The sequence below is a fragment of the Microcaecilia unicolor genome, chromosome 5 (assembly GCF_901765095.1).
Source record: "Microcaecilia unicolor chromosome 5, aMicUni1.1, whole genome shotgun sequence".
Taxonomy (NCBI): domain Eukaryota; kingdom Metazoa; phylum Chordata; class Amphibia; order Gymnophiona; family Siphonopidae; genus Microcaecilia; species Microcaecilia unicolor.
The window spans coordinates 137036620-137058561 of record NC_044035.1 but is presented as its reverse complement, the minus strand read 5'-3'; the positions used below and the strand labels follow the sequence as shown (position 1 = coordinate 137058561).

Below are 21942 nucleotides of genomic sequence, written 5' to 3'. Positions count from 1 at the left end.
TTGTACCATGGAAAGGCTGTACATCATATATGAATGGAATGGCTGCATATCTGCAAACATCCTGAAAAAAACATTAAAATCACATCAGAAACATGAGGTTTGGTCATCTTAATTGCTGGTCAGTGCACAAGTAAGAAAAAGCAGTATCCCTTTAAGTGGACCACATTAAGCAAACTCCCCCCCCCCCCCCCCCCCAAAGAGGGTGATGTCACTGGGATGGAAACAGCTTATAAATTTGCAGTCGGAGCCACAGGAAAGCCAGAAGAGCACCAGAGAAGGACCCGCTGAGCTGCTCCCAGGTAGAGATCATAAATATATCTGTCTAAAAGCATTAATCTTGCTCCTCCTAGTAACACTTTACTACTATGTGAACTTTCTTGCATGCTTCGGATTTGAAAATCTCTCTTTTCTAGGCTTTGCTCTGCAACTCCACCTCCAGAAATGACCATCCCACTGTGGTCACTGGCATGGCTGTCAGTGTCATGCTGCGTTTGTTTCATGCTTGTGCCTGCTGGGGATGGAGATTTTCAACCTGAATACGTCAGCTGGGATTTACTTGAGACCATTTGTTCACTAATCAATCAGGATCAGCTGTTTTTGCAGAACGCACGTTGTTCTATCCTCGTCTCTGCATGTCTGTTTCATTTAATTCCAGCTACATGTAATGCGTTCAGAGTTCAGGCTTTTTTTTTTTTAATTTTGTAATCTGCTTGCCCTCACAAAACATTATTTGAGGCTGAGGAGCTGAAATGTAACTATTGTAGATTTCTGTACCTGGATTCTGAAGTTTGAAAAATGTATTTTCATCATTAATCATCATTTTATTATTTTGTGGAATTAGGGGCTTAGCCATACATCGAGGTGGGTGAGGGTCAGAGCCCAAGGGGGGGGCACATTTTGGTCGCCACTGCCCCCCCCCCTTCGCCCACTGCCGCCGCTGTACATCTTGGCTAGTGGGAGTCCCCAACCCCCGCCAGCTGAAGACTTCGTCCAGCGCGGGTCTCTGGTGCTACTGCAGACCAGCACTGGACGAAGTCTTCAGCTGGTGGGGTTGGGGACCCCCACCAGCCAACCAGGGGCCTAGAGTAAATTTGGGGGACCCAGGCCCCTGTGGCCCCACCTATCTACGCCAAGATCCTTACAACATGCCAAAATCTAGTGTCATTCTTGAAAAATACAGAAGTACTTGTTTAGTACACTTTTCTTCCTTATGAAGTACATTTTTAAATCATTTTATGAGCATCTAAACCTTGGATCTTTTTCCTGTATGAAGGCTAGTACTTGAGATTGATAAACTCATATCTGAAGTACCACACAGTCCAGAACACTTCAAATACTTGCTAAAATTTCATTCCTCTTTTCTCTTCCACTTTTTTTTCTTTTTTTTGGTAATAATTCCAGGTTGCTGATTTTGCTAATCCCAAGTCTCAGGATCTTAGAAAATAAACGTACAAATTATATCTTTAACCTATGTGATTTCATTCTGGCCATGCCATTGTCCTAAATCCCATGAGATTATTTCATTATTTATTGATGAGTCACTAAATCTGGGCAAAAAGACTCCAAATAAAGATTACCATTTCACTTTAAGTGCCCCTGGAATGAAGTATAAACCTTTTTAATTCCACGCAGCTTTTTCCTTGTTTTCTTGACCAAACATACCATGTTGGATTGGTCTCAGTGACATATATAGCATGTTCCCAGTATACCAACCAATCGTCACTTCCACCTCCTACCAGTCATCATTTAGAGGACTTGACATTCTGTCTTCTCATATTATGGCCTAGTAGATTAGAATTCACATCCCCCCCCCCCCCTCCCTGCCCCTTAAGTGGAGAATTCAACCATGCTCACTTTAAAGCAGCTTTAAAAATGTATACCTTCACTTTAGCCTTTGAGGACACTTAGGGGGATTCTAGGATTGCACCAGTATCATAACTCTAGCAAGATCCTTTTTGATACACTGTAATTTGTTTTTCTATTAACATCTTATTGTAAACTACTTTGGTATGTCCTGCTGGATGCTGAAAATTAAAATAATATATGGAGCCATTTTACTAAGCCGCATTAAGTAGCTAACGCGATGTTATCAGCGGAGGCCCGCATTGTCTACTGTGCTAAAACAGGGGCCTTTGTGGTAAAAACACCACATTAGCTGCCTAATGTGGGAGTAGGCCAGGTCTGGGTGTGACAGGGGTGGAAGGAAATATGTCCAGCCAGGGCTGCCGAGAGAGAGGGGGCAGAGGGGACAAAATTCCCTGGGCCCGGCGCCAGCAAGCTGATTCTTGCTGCCTGCTTCCGAGTCTGTCCTCCCCTGCTCCTTTGTGCCGCCCAGGACCTGGATGATTGCATTAGCATGATATCGCATTTATGCATTCATCCAGGTCCTGACTCCTGGCACGTACAGGAGCAGGAGAGACAGACTGTGGGAGCAGGCACACAGGAAGCGGCTTGCTGGCTCCCCCTTGGAGGCAAAGTCAGAAAGGTAAGGGAGTGGGTAGGCAGGAGCAGCGATGTGAGTGGGTGGGGGGGGGGGGGCTTGCAGCGGTCTACTTCTGACCCGGGCCTGGCTATGCCTCTCGGTGACCCTGTCTCCAGCTGTGACAGCTATGGGTTTCTACCATGCACTAGCTATCCCAATTGATGAGAGAGTGAATCTGCCCTTGAAGAGGAGGCAGTAAGTGCAGCCATGCTATCGGCAGTTAATAGCTCAGCACGCTGAGTCATGTTGCAGTGGTGCATCCCTGATCCACCCCCACACACAACCCCACACCTCCAGATTAGTATCCCTATATTCCCCTTCCCTTGAATGAATCTTTTTGTCCCCTGCACCCCCTGATAGCATAACCAAGTCCTTCCCTGCAACAATTCAACCCCCTGACACACATACCCTACCACCTTCCAGCAAAACCTGTCAACCTGTGCCCAAACTTCCCCCACCCCCTACCTCCTCATGAATTACCCGGGGATCAGCATTGGTTGCAATGGGATCTCATGTGGCCCCTCATCCAAAATGGTGCTAATGAGACCTAGTGGCAGTTTTGCAGTTATACTCCAGGGGGGTCATCCTTCCATATAAAGAGAGATATATATGCAGAAGGGGGGGGAGGTGCCGCCCCCAACAGAACCTTTACAGCTGGCCCTGCACCACATTACATGCAGGGGCAGGTAGCATGGTTGCTCCCATGTAAACTGCACTTGTATGTAATGTGTTGCCATATGATGCAGTAAGTGTCTGTCCTGTACAATAAAGGTAAGGCAGATGCCATCCTCTTCCCCTGCATGTACCACACAGGCTAAATTTTGCGGTACAAGTGCGGTAACTGCAAAATCTATTACACTTTAGTAAAAGGGCCTCTCAACTAATATAAATACCCCAGTGTTTTATGACATGCTGACATTAATCCCCGGATTATATATATTGCTCCGAGATTTCCATACTGAAATCAAAGCATATTCCTTAACAATACTCATAACTTAATTAGTTAACAAGCCACTGATAATTGGATGTTAACAAGCAATTATCAGCACTAATAGGCAGTAAATAGAATTTACACGCACTGCCTGTTAAGCGTATTCTGCAAAGTGGGGCGTGTACGTTCTAATGTGTGCTGCAGAGAGGGAGCTTGGAATGGGTGTGTCATGGGTATTCCAGAAAACTACATGCAGGGTTATAGAATATACCTGCTCTGTGCCTAACTCAGGGACCCTTTTACTAAGCCACATAGGTGCCTATGTGTGCCCAGTGCGTGTCAATTTGGAGTTAGTGTCCGGCTACCGCATGGCCCTTGTGGTAATTTCATTTTTGACGTGCATCCGCTACGCACGCCGGAAAATCATTTTTATTTTCTGGTGCGCAGCAGAAACCGTGCAGTAATTGTCATTCTAAGTGCGTAGACGATTATCACACGGATAAAGCGTGAGACCTTACTGCTAAGAAAATGGCTGGCAGTAAGATCTCGGATGCACGCCAATTTTGATTTTGCCGCACATCCATTTTCGGCAAAAATAAACGGCATTTATTGCAGACGCGCTGAAAAATGGATCTGCGAACGCCCAAAACACACGCCTACACTACTGCAGGCCATTTCTCAGCGCACCTTAGTAAAAGGACCCCTTAGGTGCTGGTATTTATACCAAGTTTTATTTGGCGTAAATGGTCGCGCCTAGAGTTAGGTGCTGTCAAGGCTGCTCAGCATATTCTACACACTGTGCAGAAATTTAGGCTTATTCTATAAAGTATGCCTAAATTAAGGCATACTTTATAGAATGTGCTTAGGCAAATTTTATTTTGGCACAAACTTTTTAGGCGTGATATATTTTATCTAGTCCTAAATGCCATCTGCTCATGTGAATAAGTGCAGTGATGCATGTGGGAAAGAGGAACCCAAACTATAGCTACATGATGCAAGGTTCTACATTAGGAATCACTGCCCAGAAAAAGAATCTAGGTGTCATTATTGATGATATGTTGAATCCCTCTGCATACTGTGCAGTGAAGTCTAAGAAAGGAAATAACATGTTAGGAATTATTAGGAAAGGAATGGAAAACCAAAATGATGTTATAATGCCTTTGTATCGTTCCATGGGGCTACCTCACCTTGAAAACTGTGTGCAATTCTGGTCACCACATCTCAAAAAAAGATATAACGGAATTAGAAATGGTTGAAAATCTAAACTAAACCCAAAACATTAATATAGTAGTACCTATCATACTGGAGAACTGGTTTCAACTGACAGACATTTAGAGGCCACTAAATTGCAAGATGAGAAAGATCACAGAATTATAGGCAATTGTATATTCACTAGAAAATGCAAGGAAGACCACCCCTCCACCAAATGGAGAATTCGTGGATGTAACAAAAGGGACTGCTTCCTTCTTTTATGAATTTCACATGAAACATTGGGGAAAATATGAATTATATAATTCAAAAATAACTGATCACAATGTCTCAAGAAAAGTTTCAAAATTCAATCTCTGTCCGTAAGCAGGGCAAAACTGTTATCAAAGTAGTCGATACAATTAATGAAGAATCAGATGACTCAAGAAACTCTGTTAAGTTCAGTACGTCCATTTGCAAACCAACTTCTTATTGCATTTGTGTACCCCATTTTGGCTTGTAGAAGATAATAGACTCCTGTCACCAGAGATAGTTTATCCTCCAGAACCCTTAATACCTCCAGGAAATATTTTTTAAACATCTCTCTTTGGGAAAGTCAAAATTTGGAGATTTAATTGACGAGACACATTGTCTAATGCTTCCACTTTTAGTTGCAACGGGGTAAGATCTTTTATTGCTGCAGAATATGATATTTGAGATGATTCTAGTAGCTGTTCAGTCTTCCTATATAATAATTCTCACCTCCAACGTTCTAATGTGCCTGGGACCGTGGCTCCCTCGGAGGTGGTCTGCTAGGCAGTTTAGAATGCACTGACGTCAGTGATGTCACTGACAGCTGATTCCAAGGCAAGGGGAGGAGTAGGGAAACACGCAACACCCCTCGGCGCAACACCCAAGCCCCTGCCCTGCAAGACCGTGAGCCAGGCAGGGGGAGGAGTAGGGAAACACGTGGAGCATGTTTCCCTACTCCTCCCCCTGCCTACCAATCAGCTCTCAGTGCCCCCACCCCCTCGGCGCAACACCCAAGCCCCTCCGCCCCGGCGCAGCACCCAAGCCCCTACCCCCCCTCGATGCATCACCCAAGACCCTCCCCCTGGCGCATCACCAAAGCCCCTACCCCCCTCTCGGGCACATCAACTCCCTCGCCACCCGCAGCCGCCAATACTAACGCTGTCCGACCGCTGCTGCTTCTCCTATGGAGCAGCAGCGGCCGGTACAAAAAGAAAAAAGCCAAAAAAAGATTTTTAACCTGAAACGCGGCTCCGTAGACAGCCATCTGGCATTGGCTGTCATCACTGCAGCCGCTCCTCCTCTCCCCTCCATATCACTGCCCCTGCAGGAAGACCCGGAGGAGCGCAGCGACGTCAGAGGGGAGAGGAGGAGCGGCTGCAGAGATGACAGCCAATGCCAGATGGTTGTCTACGGAGCCGTGTTTCAGGTTTAAAATCTTTTTTTGGCTTTTTTCTTTTTGTACCGGCTGCTGCTGCTCAACAGGAGATGCAGCAGCAGCCAGACAGCGTTAGTATTGGTGGCTGCGGGTGGCGAGGGGGTTGATGTGCTCGAGGGGGGGGGGTAGGGGCTTGGGTGATGCGCTGGGGGGGGTAGGGGTTTGGGTGATACGCCGAGGGGGGAGGGGAGGGTCGCTGTACATGGGTGGCTGCAGGGGGAGAGGAGGGTCGCTGGACATGGATGGCTGCTGGGGGGGCAGGGAAGAGGGCGGTGGGGAGGGGGTCCTGAGACCAGATGGGTGGCTGCAGGGGAGGGCAGGGGAGACAGAAGGGATGCTGCAGGGGGGGCAGGGGGAGAGGAGGGTCGCTGGACATGGGTGGCTGCAGGGGGGGGCAGGGGAGAGAGGTGGGTCACTGGACATGGGTGGCTACAGGGGGGGCAGGGGAGAGGAGGGTCGCTGGACATGGGTAGCTGCAGGGGGAGAGGAGGGTTGCTGGACATGGGTGGCTGCAGGGGGGCAGGGGAGAGGAGGGTCGCTGGATATGGGTAGCTGCAGGGGGAGAGGAGGGTTGCTGGACATGGGTGGCTGCAGGGGGGCAGGGGGAGAGGAGAGTTGCTGGACATGGGTGGCTGCAGGGGGAGCAGGGGAGAGAGGAGGGCTGCTGCACATGCGTGGCTGCAGGGGCAGAGGAGGGTTGGTGGGGAGGGGGTCCTGAGACCAGATGGGTGGCTGCAGGGGGGGCAGGGGAGACAGGAAGGACGCTGCAGGGGGGGGTTACCTTGCTAGCGCCCGTTTCATTGCCTACCGAAACGGGCCTTTTATACTAGTTTCTAAATAAATTTTACTAAGGTAATTTCTTGAGTCATATTTTGCTGTAAACTTTCACACTGTCACTCTCAAAAAGCCAAAGAATTAATTTGTGGGAGCAAAACCTTACTCAAATCAGTCACTGCCTCTCAGATAAAGTCAAGTAACAGCTGTAACAATTGATCTCAGAGAAAGGGAAGTTGGAATAGAAAGAGGCAAAATTGAAGAAGAAATAGCTGCAGCTCTAATTTTCTCAGCCATTATTACAGCAGACCCCAGGTTACTCCTTCTATCACACTCCACAGCATTGATGACCCATTCTGACTCAATTGTTCGAGGTTCTATTCTCAAGCCTTCCACCCTTGATGATTCCTACTTTTCCTGGTCAAGGGAGATCTTTTTCAGTAAGGGGTGCACCACAGCTCTTTCTATTGTCATTGGCAGCTACCCTTCTGCAAGAGAGGAAATTTTAGTGGCCCCTTCTATGAGGCCTATGCTAACTCATTGTACTGTCTTTGCTGGGGAGGGGTCAAGAGGGTAGGATTTTTTTCAAGAGCTTCCTCTGTGACCTGGTTGACTGCGCATAGTGAGGGAGAAGGAGTGTTCTCTACATTAGCAGCTGGGAGCTTTGATGGGACTGATGAAGACCTTTAATCGTGTTGGCAATGTATGTGGCAAAATCATTGCTGGTTAGTTGTGACTGGGAAGACTGGTTCTGTTATGGGTTTTGCAGTAGTTTGTTTACTATTTTAAATAGTTGCTTGGTTGAGTTTGCAGCTTGTTCAGTGTGTTGAGAGAAATATTGTTTATTATTTTTTTTTTTTGGCTTTTGTGAAGGCCTGGTGGTAGATTGCCATGTGTTTCTTGAAGTTGAGTGTCTAAGTGAGATTTTCACCATTTTCTTTCAAGTTGATATCCTTAACACTTAAGGGGAAATGTTTGTACTTAGAGTATAGGACCTTCTTTAGAGGGGCCATTTTTTTGCTAAGTGTGCATTCCAGATATCAACCTGTTCTGACACTGTCATTATCTTTTCAAACACATGGGGATAGGACAGTGCCTCTAGGAAGTTATCAACAGTTAGATTTATCATGTCTCAATTTTTCTTCCAAATTTTGGTTGGGTCCATCTGTTTTAGGTAGTCAATAGAAAATTTGATTAGAAAATGAACAACCCATGATAAGAATGTAATCTTGATGCCAACAGCCTTGTGTTCAAAGATGTCGACCCCTTTGCAGAACACCAAGTCTAGCATATGGCCTATTTCATGGGTTGGAGATTTGATCACCTGAGTAAATCCTAGCGCTCCAATCATATCTAGGAAGGCAGCAGTGGTGGTGTCTTGAGTTTCTATTTGTAGATTAAAAAGTCTCCCATGATCAGTAACCTAGGGCAGTGCAGGGTTACCTCAGTCACCAGATTCAGCAGTTGTTGCACAGATTATGTGTTGTTGCAAGATGCTCTGTAGACCACAAACAGCCACATTGGTTCCTTATTTCCCAGCTGGATTAGGAAGCATTCTGACTCAGACAGGTGAGGGTTGGAGACTCTATACAGTTTTATTGTCTCTCGGATCAGTACTACTACCCCACCATCCTGATTCACTTGTCTTGGTTGGTGCAGGATTGGGGCATAGTTCAGCTACCGGTACTCCTCTGCTTTCATCCAGCCAGGTCTCAGTTATTCTCAAGATTTCTAGGTGGTATTCACTGATGACAGCATGGATCGCAGGACATTTTTTATTGACTGATTTGGCATTTACTAGGCCCAGGTTTCCAAGTAGTGGTCTGTTAGTTGTGATTATGGTTGTAGTTGTAGGTTTAGGGGTTTCTTGATGGTGGTATCCAGTAGAGAGTTGCACAAGGACCCTTCCCGTCCTTGCTGGAATCTTACCAGTCCCCACTCAGCCCCACCCATCCGCACAAGAATTTAATAGTACCAGTCAGCTCTCTCGATCTCTGGGTTCAATCCGCAGCACTGCTGGCAAGGAAGAAATGGAAGTTGGAACACTCTGGTGCACATATGTAAGGCTCATCTCTGATTCGCTGGCACTGTGTGTGCTGAAAGGTCACCACATGCAAGCATCAACAGATCAAGTGACCTCTGATGCTCGTGCCTGAGTCATAGCTGAGGCCTATGCATCAGCCCAGGAGCAGAGAGGTTTTAATGGAAGACTTTCTACATCTGCACTGTTAAAGCAAAGAGGAGGAGGAGGTGGCACTCAAAGAACTTGCTACGTGAGAGTCTGGTGCAGGTGCAGCTTACACTTCCACAGGAATCCTGTAGGAACTGCTTCTGTCCCCACAGGAACTCTGCAGAACTGCTTCCGTCCCCACGGGAACCCTGCAGAGCTACTTCCATCCCTGCAGGAGCCCCGCAACCCCAGAGGGGATTCCTGCAGATTCCGTGGGATTCCTATGAACCCCATTCCCTAGCAGATCTCTAGTAGGCAGGTATTCATGTAGATATAGCTAGATAAGTGTTTTGCTTCTTGAGTCTGTGGCCCAGATGCACTAAACCTGAACGACCCTTTTAATGACCCTTAACGAAGAAATTTTCAAACGTAGCATGCATCAAAGGCCATTTTCCGAGGAAGCTAGCAGCTAACGAAACTGGAATGCAAATGATAAACTACCATTGAAATGTAGACAATTCGGAATACACTAACCATACCAACGATAGCAACGATTCACTTACCGCCAGAAATTTAACGTCCGCTCAGACGTCGTTAAAGCCTGAGCTGTCATCTCCCCGCTGCCCCCTGCACGATGAAAAACCAAATTGCTGGCATGTTTAAAAAGAAAAATGGCTCCCTGCTTCCTTGTGCCTAAAATAAAAAACGAAACTAAATTAAAAAAGGATCGGGAGGGGGCAAAGGCACTCATCAGCAACGTCCTGTATGGACGGCCTTGCCCCTCCCCCCCCCCAAAGTCCCTGCTGCTCCCCGCTGCTCTGATTGTGAAATAAAAGCTGTTAAAAATGAAACCTTTGCAGTTGCTGGGCTCCCCCTCCCTTCCTGTCTCTCTCTTCTTCAGTCGGCAATGCTCCGCCTCCTGCCCTCCTCCACCTCCGTGCCCCGCCACCCCGAGTTCGTCCCCGTCGCTCCCCCCCTCCACCGGACCCCCCCCCTCCACCATAATGGCCGGTGCAGTGCCTCTCACCTATGTTTGAAGGCGCTGCACGGGATGGATCAGCTGTTCTTGATCTCTTCTGTCTCCTCCGATGTCTCCTTCTTCTTCCTGTGCCCGCCCTCCTCTGATGTCAGAGAGAGACAGGAAGGGAGGGGGAGCCCAGCAACTGAAAAGGTTTCATTTTTAACAGCTTTTATTTCACAAACGGAGCTGCGGGGACTTTGGGGGGGGGGGGGGAGCAAGGCAAGGCCGTCCATAAAGGACGCTGCTGATGAGCGCCTTTGCCCCTCCCGATCCTTTAATGTTTGTGGAGACATGCAGGGGAAAGTGGGGAGCCACGTGTTTGTGTTTCTTTTTTTCTTTTATGTTCTGGCATGCGCAGAACAGCCAGCATAACGCTTGGCTGCTCTGCGCATGCTTTACGAGCCGATTACCGACGGGGATTAGTGCATCGTTCTTTACAATACCGCACCGAACTTGTGCGACTTGTTTTTTGGAGCATTGGTCGTTTTTTAAATTCGGTAATGGCTTTAACGATTTTGCTTTTTTTACGTTTGGTTGATGCATCTGGGCCTGTGTCCAGTAGGCTGATGGAGGAGTCTAATTTCTTCTTCCTCAGATTACTGGGATATATGAAGATCTTTGGTTTACTAGGTCAAATCACATTCTTGTTTAAAGTAGGAATGATTACAGAGCTCTCTTGCTAGTTAGCATAACAAAAAACCAGTTTGTCTATGGCTGCAATTAACAATAGAGTGATAATTTCACAGACAGTGCTTGATGAGAGTCTGAGGGCCAGATGCACTAAACGTAACGAGCCAGCAACGTGGTTTTTAAACTGGTTCTAGCCAGTTTAACGCGCAAGTAGTAAACCGGGACATGCACAAAAGGGTTCTCCGAGCCATTTCCCTGTCATGGTAGCAGCTAACGAAAATGGAATGCAAAAGAGCAAATTAGTATTATAATGTGTATAATTCGTATTACAATGAGATGCACTACCGTTTTCCGATCCCCTCACCGTGGAAAACCTAACGGGAGGTCTGCACCTCTCGTTGGGGCTGCTGCGAGGGAGTCGGAAGGAAAAAAACGTCCAAGTGCTCGTCAGGGCCGTCCTTCTAAAGTGCCTAACATGGACGTCCTTCACTAATCCAAAAACGGACGTCCCTGATGAGCACTTGGACGTTTCCCCCCCCCCCCCCAGATTTTTTGTGATGGGTGTCCTTTTTTAGTGCATCTACCCCTTAAAGACATGGGAAAAGAGACAACATGCAGCCCCCTCCCCTACCGGAAATTACCTTCCCCATCACATGTAGCTTTGAGATAATCTGAGCCAAAAGGGGTAAAGAAGAGACAGATAATCATTGAGCCAACAACCTAACGGGAGGTCTGCACCTCTCGTTGGAGCTGCTGCGAGGGAATCAAAAGGAAAAAAAAACATCCAAGTGCTCGTCAGGGACATCCAAGCGCCTAACACAAGCTGGATGTCTTCCTGCAGCTTTTGTGATGGGCGTCCTTCTTGGACGTGTTTTTCTTACCTGCCTGAACTGACCACAACCACAGTTCTCTCAACAGCTCCTCCAAGGTTGTTTTCAGCTTGTGCCCCCCCCCCCCCCCCACACACACACACACATACACACAGGATCTGGACGTGCGAGGACATCCAAATCAAAACTTTTGGACGTCCCTCCCTCCAGGTCTCTCTCAGCCAATCACAGCGCGTTTAGCTGATACTGGTAACAGCTAAACACGCTGTGATTGGCTGAGAGAGGACCAGGAGGGAGGGACGTCCAAAAAGTTTTGATTTGGACGTCCTCGCACATCCTGCGTCCTGATCCTGTGGGGGGGGGGGGGGGGAGCAAGCTGAAAACAACCTTGGAGGGGACTGTGAGAGAACTGTGGTTGTGGTCAGTTCAGGCAGGTAAGAAAAACAGGAATGTCCTTTTTTTTTTTCTTCAGAGAGTCCCTTCCTAATTGCCTGATGTAAGCCTGCCTTTAACATGCGAAGCAGTAAACAATGGAAATGTTACACAAGCAAAGAGCAGCAGCACTTAAATTAACTGGGGGCTCTTTTCAGCACTCTTTCTCTTCTGAGGTTTCAGGCTGCTGACAAGTTTCCTGCTCCTCAAGGACGTCCTTTTTTTTTTTTTTTTTTGAGTGAAGAACCTCGTCCTTGGCATGCACAGAGCAGCCAGCATAACGCTTGGCTGCTCTGTGCATGCTCAGCTGGCTGACAGGCTTGGAAGGAAATCCCATGCAAATGAGCTAGCAGCAACCAGCTCATTTGCATGCGATTTCCTTGATGCATGCCCGTTTCTTACCGATTCGCTAAGGAATCGGTAAGGGAAGGGCTTTAACGATTTTTTTAGTGCATCTACCACTGAGGCCCAGATGCATCTACCATACGTAAAAAAATTACAAACGTTAAAGTCCGAACCGAATTTAAAAAAACGAACAATGCTCAAAAAAAACAATTTGTACAAGTGCGGTGCGGATTTAAAAAGTACAATGTATCAATGCTGTTCGGTAATCGGCCCTTAAATCATGCGCAGAGCAGCCAAGCGTTATGCTGGCTGCTCTGCGCATGCCAGAACCGTCAGAACAACAACAACAACAAAACCCCCACAAACACGTGGCTCCCCGCTCCCCGCTGCATCCCTGAAAAATAAACATACCTTAAAAAAGGATCGGGAGGGGCAAAGGCGCTCTTCAGAAGCGTCCTGTATGGACGGCCTTGCCCCCCCCCTAGATCGCCGCTGTTCCACGCTTCCGCCCTTCACTAAATTAAAAACTGAAAATAAAAAGTGAAACTTTAGCAGCGCCGGGCCCCCCTCCCTTCCTGTGTTCATCTTCTTCTTTCCCAACACTGCTCCGCCTCCCGCCATCCTCCGCCCCTTGCTCCGCCCCCCATGAGTTCTTCGCCGCCGTTACCCCCTCCAAAGGACCCCCCTCCGCCTTACCAGCCGTGCAGTGCCTCTCACCTTTGTGTGAAGGCGCTGCACGAGATGAAACAACGGATCGTCGCTCCCTTCTGCCTCCACCGACGTCTCTCTCCTTCTTCCTGTGCACGCCCTTCTCTGACGTCAGTCAGAAAAAGCACAAAAGGACCTCCAAGACTGGAACAACGGTACAATCTTTAATAAAATGGACCAGACACGGGCCACGTTTTGGCGCAGAAAAATGCTACCTCAGGGTCAAACCAGTATTCTTTTCAGTTGGAAATAAGTATCCCAAATCATCCTTTAAAAGAACACATCTCAATCAGCAGCAGATTTACCAGATGCTTCCAAATGTAGTAGTGGATTCCTATGAATTACGGGATGTCAAGAAGCATTTGCAGTATGAGGACATTTTTTAAGCTACATGCAAAACAGTGGCCTTTTCAAGCATGTTCAAGATAAAATTAGAGATATTAATTTGCAAATTACTTGCAAAAGATCTTTTGGCGTGCAAGGTCCAAAATTGTGGAACAATCTACCCTTAGAGCTTCATCATCAAATTCATTGCTATGAAAAAAGTAAAAACTGTTTAAAGGCATGGATTTTATATGTGTTTTTCAGGAAAGGACTTGGAAAGATTAGATTTTTAGGTTTGTAATTTTTATTAAGGGATAGATTGTGTGTAAATTTTTAAAACTGTAATTCGTTGCAGGCTATTTTTGGTGAGGTGAAAACATCAAATAAAGTAAAGTAAAAATAAGACAGCATTAATACATTCCAAGACAGATCTATATATGCACACATCTGGGGTCCTATTACTAAGCTACAGTAAGCACTAACATGCTCACCACAGCTTAAAATGCCTTACTGTAAGGTGCGCTATAGCATTCCACAGTAATTTTGGCATCAGTGCACACTATATGCATGCTAAAAAGTAGATTTTATTTTTTAGCACTGGGATGATCTGGGGTGGAGAGTATCAGTGGCGTAGCTAGGTGGGGTGCCAGGGGAGCGGCCGCTCCCCAAATGGAGTTCTGCTGGCGCCGGCGCCTATTTTTTCTCAATGTGTTGCATTGAAACTGTGCACTGGCGCTAGCAGAAGTCTGCTCTTGCGCCGCTTTCGCTCCCCCTGTGCTGTCAACCTGGCTCCGCTTCTGGAGAGTAGATGTCTTCTGTGCTAATCGTTTAGTGCGTAGTTAGCGTGTAAGCCCTTACCACCTACAGTAGGGAATAATGAGAAAATTAGCATGTGACCATTAATTCCAAAAATAGAAAAAGTGTCTTTTACCCATGTGGTAAAAAAAATGTCCTTGGTGTCTGAGAATGATCCACATAAGGACGTACTAAGGCCACTTTTTACTACAGTTTGGTAAAATAAATAACTCCTTTGGAAGTTATTTTAGAAGTCTTATTCATTATTTCTGTGGGGATATTGCAGCATTTGCATGTATATAGCACATACACCCAGGGTTGACAACTGGCTGGTTTTCAGAAAAGCCAGTTTTCTGACTAAACATCTGCCAGCTACCCAGGCCCAGTCAAAACACACAAATACAATACAATAGCCAAATACAATAGCCAACCCAAGGCCCATAAACCTTTGCAGTCCAGCATTTTCTATCTCTTTGTCCCTGCCCCCCCATGCCTCATGGTCCAGCATTCTTGTCTTCCCCTTTCCCACCCTCAGTCCATCAAACATACTTTATTAATGCCTAGCAGAAGAAAAGAGGCGTTGATGCCCCTGTACCAGTCATTGGTGTGGTCCCACTTTTGGAGTATTGTGTTCAGGTTTGGAGGCCATATCTTGCTAAAGGACATAAAAAGACTTGAAACGGTTCAGAGAAAAGTGACAAAAATGGTATGGAATTTGCATCATAAGACGAATGAGGAGAGACTTCACGACCTGAACATGCACCCTGGAGGAAAGGAAAGACGGGTCATATGATAGAAACATATTTGAAAGGTATTAATCCACAAACAAATCTTTTCCAGAGATGGGAAGGTAGTAGAACTAGAGGACATAAATTGAGTTTGCATGGGGACTGACTCAGGAATAATGTTAGGAAGTACTTTTTTACAGAGAGGGCGGTAGATAGCTGGAATGCCTTCCTGTGGGAGGTGGTAGGGATGAAAATAGTAACAGAATTAAAAAATGCATTCGATAAACACAAAGAAATCCTGTATAGAAGGCATGGAACCAAAGAAGCTTAGCGGTGATTAGATGGCAACACCAGTAATTGGGAACCAAAGCCAGTGCCGGGAAGACTTGTGTGATCTGTGACCTGATCATAACTTCAGAAGTTGGAAAACAAGGATTTGAGGTGAATTATCTTTGCCCAATTTATCTACGCAGCTTATTCTTTTTGTATGGAAGCTGGTGACTCTTTACTGATGAATGTTTTATGAATATATCCTATAGCTTTATTGGAGTTCTTTTCTTTATATTAATTTGAATTCTAAACTTCCTTGCCTTGTATTTTGAAGTAAAGGCAGTATAGCAAATATAAACAAATAAATTAAACTAAACATATAGCTTTTACAAACGTACTCATTTCAGTCAAAGCTATACACAGAATCAGATTAAGGCATAGACAAACTAGGGAAAAGGTTACCAGACATCCCCAATTTCAAACACCCGTACCTGATTCTTTCCTATTTGAGAGTTTTCTGTCAGAGGTGACATATTGTAGTTTGCACTGCCCACCTTCTCCCACATGTTCCACCATCTCCTCCTCTTGCTGCCAACCCCCTGGGGTCACCTCTCCTCTCAAACCTCCCCTTTTGCAGCACCTTCCCATTTGCTCCAGTGTTCATATTAAAACACAGCAGAGCAATGCAGAACCTCCACTCAAGCACACTACGAGTCTTTTCCTGGTCCTGCTCCCATGGCAACGGGAGGTGTACATCAGAGGGGGCGGAGCCAGGTAGAGACTTGAAGTGTGCTTGAGAGGAGGCTCCACATTGCACCACTGTAATTTTTAATGTTGACATTGAAACAAACCAGAGAGCCACAAAGGGAGGTTTGAGGGATGGGGTGAGAGAATTAAAGATGCTGAACTAGAAAGGGAAGGAGAGAGGTGCAAGTACTGGACTGAGGGGTAGATGCATCAAGCAAACGTAAAAAAATCAGAAACGTTAAAACCTTTACCGAATTTAAAATAACGAAGCATGCTCCAAAAACACAGCCCCAAAAAGTTTGGTGCGGTATTGGAAAGAACGATGCACCAATCCCCGTCGGTAATCGGCTCGTAAAGCATGCGCAAAGCAGCCAAGCGTTATGCTGGCTGCTCTGCGCATGCCAGAAACGTTCAAAACACAGTCAAATCGCAAGCACATGGCTCCCAAATCAAAATAAAAATAAAAAAGGATCGGGAGGGGGCAAGGGCGCTCATCAGGAGCGTCCTGTACGGACGGCCTTGCCCCCCCCCCCGCTGCTCCCCACTTTCCGCCGCTCCCCCACCCCGAAAAGCAAACTTCTAGAAGCCCCTGCCCCCCTCCCTTCCTCACTACTCTCACCTAAGCTCCGCCTCCCGACATCCTCCGTCCGTGCCCCGCCCCTTTTGGGGTCGTCGCCGCCATTCCCTCCTCCATCGGGCCCCCCTTCCTCTTACCCGGGCCCGTTGCAGCGCCTCTCTCCTCTGTCCGAAGGCGCTGCACGGGCAAGAAGAACGCTGAATCGCTGATGCCTGCCTTCGCCTAGCTTCGATAGAGCGGTCTTTCTCCTGCTGGGCCCGCCCCTGTCTGACGTCAGTAACCTACGTAGGTTACTGACGTCAGACAGGGGCGGGCGCAGCAGGAGAAAGACGCGCCATCGCGAAGGCAGGCATCAGCTGATTCAGCGTTCTTCTTGCCCGTGCAGCGCCTTCGGACAGAGGAGAGAGGCGCTGCACGGGCCCGGTAAGAGGAAGGGGGGCCCGATGGAGTAGGGGAATGGCGGCGACGACCCCAAAAGGGGGCGGGGGCGCGGACGGAGGATGTCGGGAGGCGGAGCTGAGGTGACAAGAGTAGTGAGGAAGGGAGGGGGGCAGGGGCTTCTAGAAGTTTGCTTTTTCGGGGTGGGGGGAGCAGCGGGGAGCAGCGGGGGGGGGCAAGGCCGTCCGTACAGGACGCTCCTGATGAGCGCCCTTGCCCCCTCCCGATCCTTTTTTATTTTTATTTTTTTTATGTGTTTTCTGAGGTCCTTTGGACCAATCACAGCGCTTTTAGCTCTGCTAATGCGCTGGGATTGGCTCAAAAGTTTGTTATTTTTTCACTTAACACTTTTTCCTGGCACAGAGCTGTCCTAACGAGAGGTCCAGACCTCTCGTTAGTTTTCCTGCCTTTTTCCTGCGTAAAGGCAATCGGAAAAGGTAGTGCATGTCGTTTCAATGGGGTTTTCACACTAATTGCTCATCTACATTCCGTTTTCGTTAGCTGCTACGACCGTCGAAAAAATAGCTTTAGTGCATGGAAAGGATCGGAAATTCTTCCTTAAGGGCTCATTTACGATGAAAACGTTTAGTGCATCTGGGCCTCAGGAAGGGGGAGAAGACAGAGAGGTGGAAATGGCTGTGCTGGCATAGCAGAAGGGAGAGAGAAGAAAGATGGAGATGCTCTTCTTCCAGTCCAGTGGAGAGAGGGGATGGAGAGTGCTGGGCCCATGGGGGGGGGAAAGGGGATCAAAGGGGAAAGAGTGAAAATAATTAAGGAGCACCCATAAAGGAATGGAGAAAATGTGGGAATAATAAAATCCTGGAGAAAGAATATGAAAAGTGAAGGAGAGAAGGAATGGAAAGAAGAGCAGCAAGGGTAGAAAAATGGGAAAGCATCAAGGGACAGGGGTAGAAATATACATCCAGAAGGAAACGTATTCAAATATCCACTGTTGAAGGAAAGAAACAAATACATAAAGGAAAGAGCAAAAACAGAAAAAAAAAAGGAGGAAAACACCAGAGAGAAAAATAAAAGGAACAGATGCGACCAGCGAGTGAATAGAAAGAGCAATAAAACCAAGCCAGAGACACCAAAGGTTGGATTTTTAAATTCTCTGATAGATGAATCATCAGCGTAAAATGTCTTGAGACCCAATTCAAAGATTCAGAACCTGAACATATGTCCCACATAATGTTGCATGTTGAAAGGCTGGCTTTTGTCAGCTGTTTTGGTGTTTTCATTACATAATTAATTCTTTTTGATGTGCCACCTATCACGCAGCATAAGACTTTGGTACTGGACTCTAACCCCCCCCCCCCCCCCCCAAATTTACTAAAGATTAACTCGAGTTATCTGCAGCAGGGTCCATTTTATTCCTATGGGCCCTGCTGCAGATAACTGGAGCTCAGCTTTAGTAAACAACCCCCTAAATATTTTATGTTAAGCAACTTAAAGAATATACTTAAAATATAAAAAGGATAAATATTTATTTTTAGTAGATTATCATTTTTATGGTGGGAAAATTGCCATGCGATGGCCCAATTCTGTTCTACCCCTCCCAGAGATATCCCAGATTTGCAAGCCAAAAATCTAGTAACCTTAACTAGACACCCAAATGTTTAGGGGTGGGAATGTCAGTTGAGCATAGGATGTAAGAGGCTAGGATCATAGGCACCAGCTCTGTGGGTGCTGCAGGTACCTGAGCATCTCAAATATTCTATGCTATAATTCATTTTTAGGGTCTTTTACTAAGGCACACTCACGTTTTTGTCACGTGCTAAAATTGTGGGTGCGCTAAACATTAGAGACGCCAATGCATTCTTATGGGCGTCTCTAAAGTTTAGCACTCCCATGATTTTAGCGAGTGCTAAAAACGTGAGCTCACCTTAGTAAAAGACGCCCTAAATTTGGAGCAGAAAGCTCTATGGTGTAGAGCAGCAGGAAAAGGCAGGAAGAGTGCTTCTGTTTCCCAAGTACCAGTTTTATTCAAAGAACAAAGTACTTAAGTAAAAGTAAAAATAAATGTATATTGTAATTCTTAGGTAAAAGTAAACAGTACAGTGAAGAGCGCATTAAAAATTTTACTTAAATGAAAGTAAAAAAAAGTTATTGCCTAACATAAAACTATTTGAGTAAAAAATAAAAGTACCACAACTATAATGAATGCAACTATTGTTAATATTTTTATCATAAGAACATAAGAATAGCCATACTGGGTCACAACAGTGGTCCATCTAGCCCAGTATCCTGTTTCCAACAATGGCCAAGTCAGGTCACAAGTATCTGGCAGAAACCCAAATTGTGGCAAAACTCTATGCTACCAATCCCAGGGCAAGCAGTTGCTTCCCCATATCTGTCTTAATAGCAGACTATAGACTTTTCTTCCAGGAACTTGTCCAAACATTGTTTAAATCCAAATACACTAACTGCTGTTACTACAGCTTCCAGCAAAGAGATCCAGTGCTTAACTATCCGTTGAGTGAAAAAATATTTCCTTCTATTTGTTTTAAAAGTATTTCCATGTAACTTCCTCGAGTGCCCCCTAGTTTTTGTACTTTTGGAATGAGTAAAAACTTGATTTACTTCTACTTGTTCTACACCACTCAGGATTTAGTAGACCTCAATCATATTTCTACTCATCCGTCTCTTTTCCAGGTTAAAGAACCCTAACCTCTTTCGCCTTTCCTTATATGAGAGGAGTTCCATCCCCTTTATCATTTTGGTCATGGAATCAGTGGATCCTTTCATAACTCGAGCTAAGTGAAGAGTGAAGAGCTTCCATTGCACCTGTACCAGACTCAAAACATCCCAAACCAAAAATCATGCATACAGCAGTATGCTGAACCACCTGTAATGCATGAATTCTAGCCCCTGTAATGCCCAGTAAAAGGCTATTACAATAGTCTAATTTTGTAAGCACTAAACTCTAAACAGCAATTTGAAAGTCATACCTTGTCAACAATGGTTTTAATTGACTTAGGACTTTCAGCTGAAAAAAACACATTTGTACCAATTTCAAAATTTGCACTTGCATAGACAAACATGAATCAGTGATAACACCCAAACTTGTAATCTGGTTCTTAACTGGATATGCATCCCTTCAAACATAACAGGATTATAAACCATTTCTTTACTTGATCCAATCACCAAGATTACCTCTATTTTCAATAAATTCAAGGATAAACAATTGGTTTGCATCCACAACTTAATTTTTCTCAAAAACTTAGCCAATTTCTCCCATCCTACAGAAAAATCTTCATACACAGGGAAAAAAAAATTATATATCATCTGCAAATAATTTGTACTCAACCTGCAACTCACGCAATAAAACATAAAGTGGAGCTAAATACAAATTAAATAGCAATGCTGACAAGGCAGATCCATGAGAAACTCCTACATCCACTGCCAAAACCTGTGACACAGAATCTTCCCAACTCATGTGCATAGATCATCCAGAATGATAAGATATAACCCAATCATAAACTGTCTTCCTCACCCCTACTACATAAAGCCTATCCAGCAAGACACTATAACTTATGGTGTCAAAAGCGGATGAAATATCCAAAGGCACCAAACAATATGTCAAACCTGACATATTGCTTTTAATACATTCTCTGGCAATGAATTCCAGAGTTTAATTACACACTGAGTGGAGAGATATTTTCTCCAGTTTGTTTTAAATTTACTGTTTAGTAGCTTCATTGTGTGCCCCCTAGTCCTAGTATTTTTGGAAAGAGTGAACAAGCAATTCACGTCTACCCGTTCCACTCAGCGTTTTATAGACTTCTATCATATCACGCCTTAGCTGACTCTTCTTCAAGCTGAAGAGCCCTAGTCGCTTTAGCCTTTCCTCAATGGGAAATAATCCCATCCACTTTATCATTTTTGTTGTCCTTCTCTGTACCTTTTCTAATTCTGCTATATCTTTTTTGAGATGCGGTGACTACAATTGCACGCAGTATTTGAAGTGTGGTCGCACCATGGAGTGATACAAAGGCATTATAACATTCTCGTTTTTGTTTTCCATTACTTTCCTAATAATTCCTAACATTCTGTTTGTTTGCTTTCTTAGCTACCGCTGCACACTGAGCAGAAGGTTTCACTATATCATCAACGATGACACCTAGATCCTTTTCCTGGGCAGTAACTCCTAATGTGGAACCTCATATCATGTAGCTATAGTTTTGGTTCCTCTTTTCCACATGCATCACTGTGCACTTGCTCCCATTGCACATCATCTGCCATTTGGATACCCAGTTTACCAGTCTTGTTAGGTTCTCTTGCAATTTTTCACAATTCTCTTGTGATTTAACAACTTGCCTGTCCCTAGAGATTGAAACACAATATTGAAGCACCATCCCCTACTGCTAGCATTGCAGTTGGAGGACACCCACTCAGCTTAGAACAGTGCTCACTAATTATTCCCATCTCTAGATTATTTATAAATGTTAAAAAGCAGTGGTCCCAGCACAGAGCCCTGGAGAGCCCCCAATATCTTCCTTTCTCTATTAAGAATACTGACCATTTAACCATACTTTCTGTTTCCAGTTTTTAATCCACAATAGGACATTACCTCTTATCCCACAAATTTCTAATTTCCACAGGAGTCTTTCATGAGATGCTTTGTCAATTCCTTTTGAAAATCCAGATACACAATATCGACTGGCTCAACTTTATCCACGTTTGTTCACCCCTTCAAAGAAATGTAATAGACTGATGAGGCAAGATTTCCCTTCACTACATCCATGTTGGTTTTGCCTCATTAATCCATGCTTCTATATATGCTCTGTAATTTTGTTCTTTATAATATAGTCTCTACCATTTTGCCTGGATCATCAAAAGAACCCTTTTAAAAATTGGTGTTATATTGACCACCCTCTAGTTTTCACAGTACCATGCTTGATTTTAAATATTTATTTATTTTTCTATTTCATCCGCTTTTGACACCATAAGTCATAGTGTCTTGCTGGATAGGCTTTATGTAGTAGGGGTGAGGAAGACAGTTTATGATTGGGTTGTATCTTATCATTGCTGCATTTGTATCCCACATTTTCCCACCTATTTGCAGGCTCAATGTGGCTTAC

General features: G+C 45.3%; 1 protein-coding gene across 2 annotated transcripts in view; it reads left to right on the top strand.

Annotated features, from left to right (window-relative positions):
- Positions 1–242: 242 nt before the first annotated feature.
- The window catches only part of LDB3 (LIM domain binding 3), a 180758-nt gene continuing 159058 nt past the window's right edge, over positions 243–21942 (top strand). Inside the window, exon 1 of one of the 2 annotated variants that reach the window (XM_030203362.1) lies at positions 243–299. The gene's annotated coding sequence lies outside the window, so the exon portion shown is untranslated. Of the gene's footprint in view, positions 313–21942 lie in introns of both variants that reach the window. The other variant, XM_030203363.1, reaches the window with a different exon arrangement.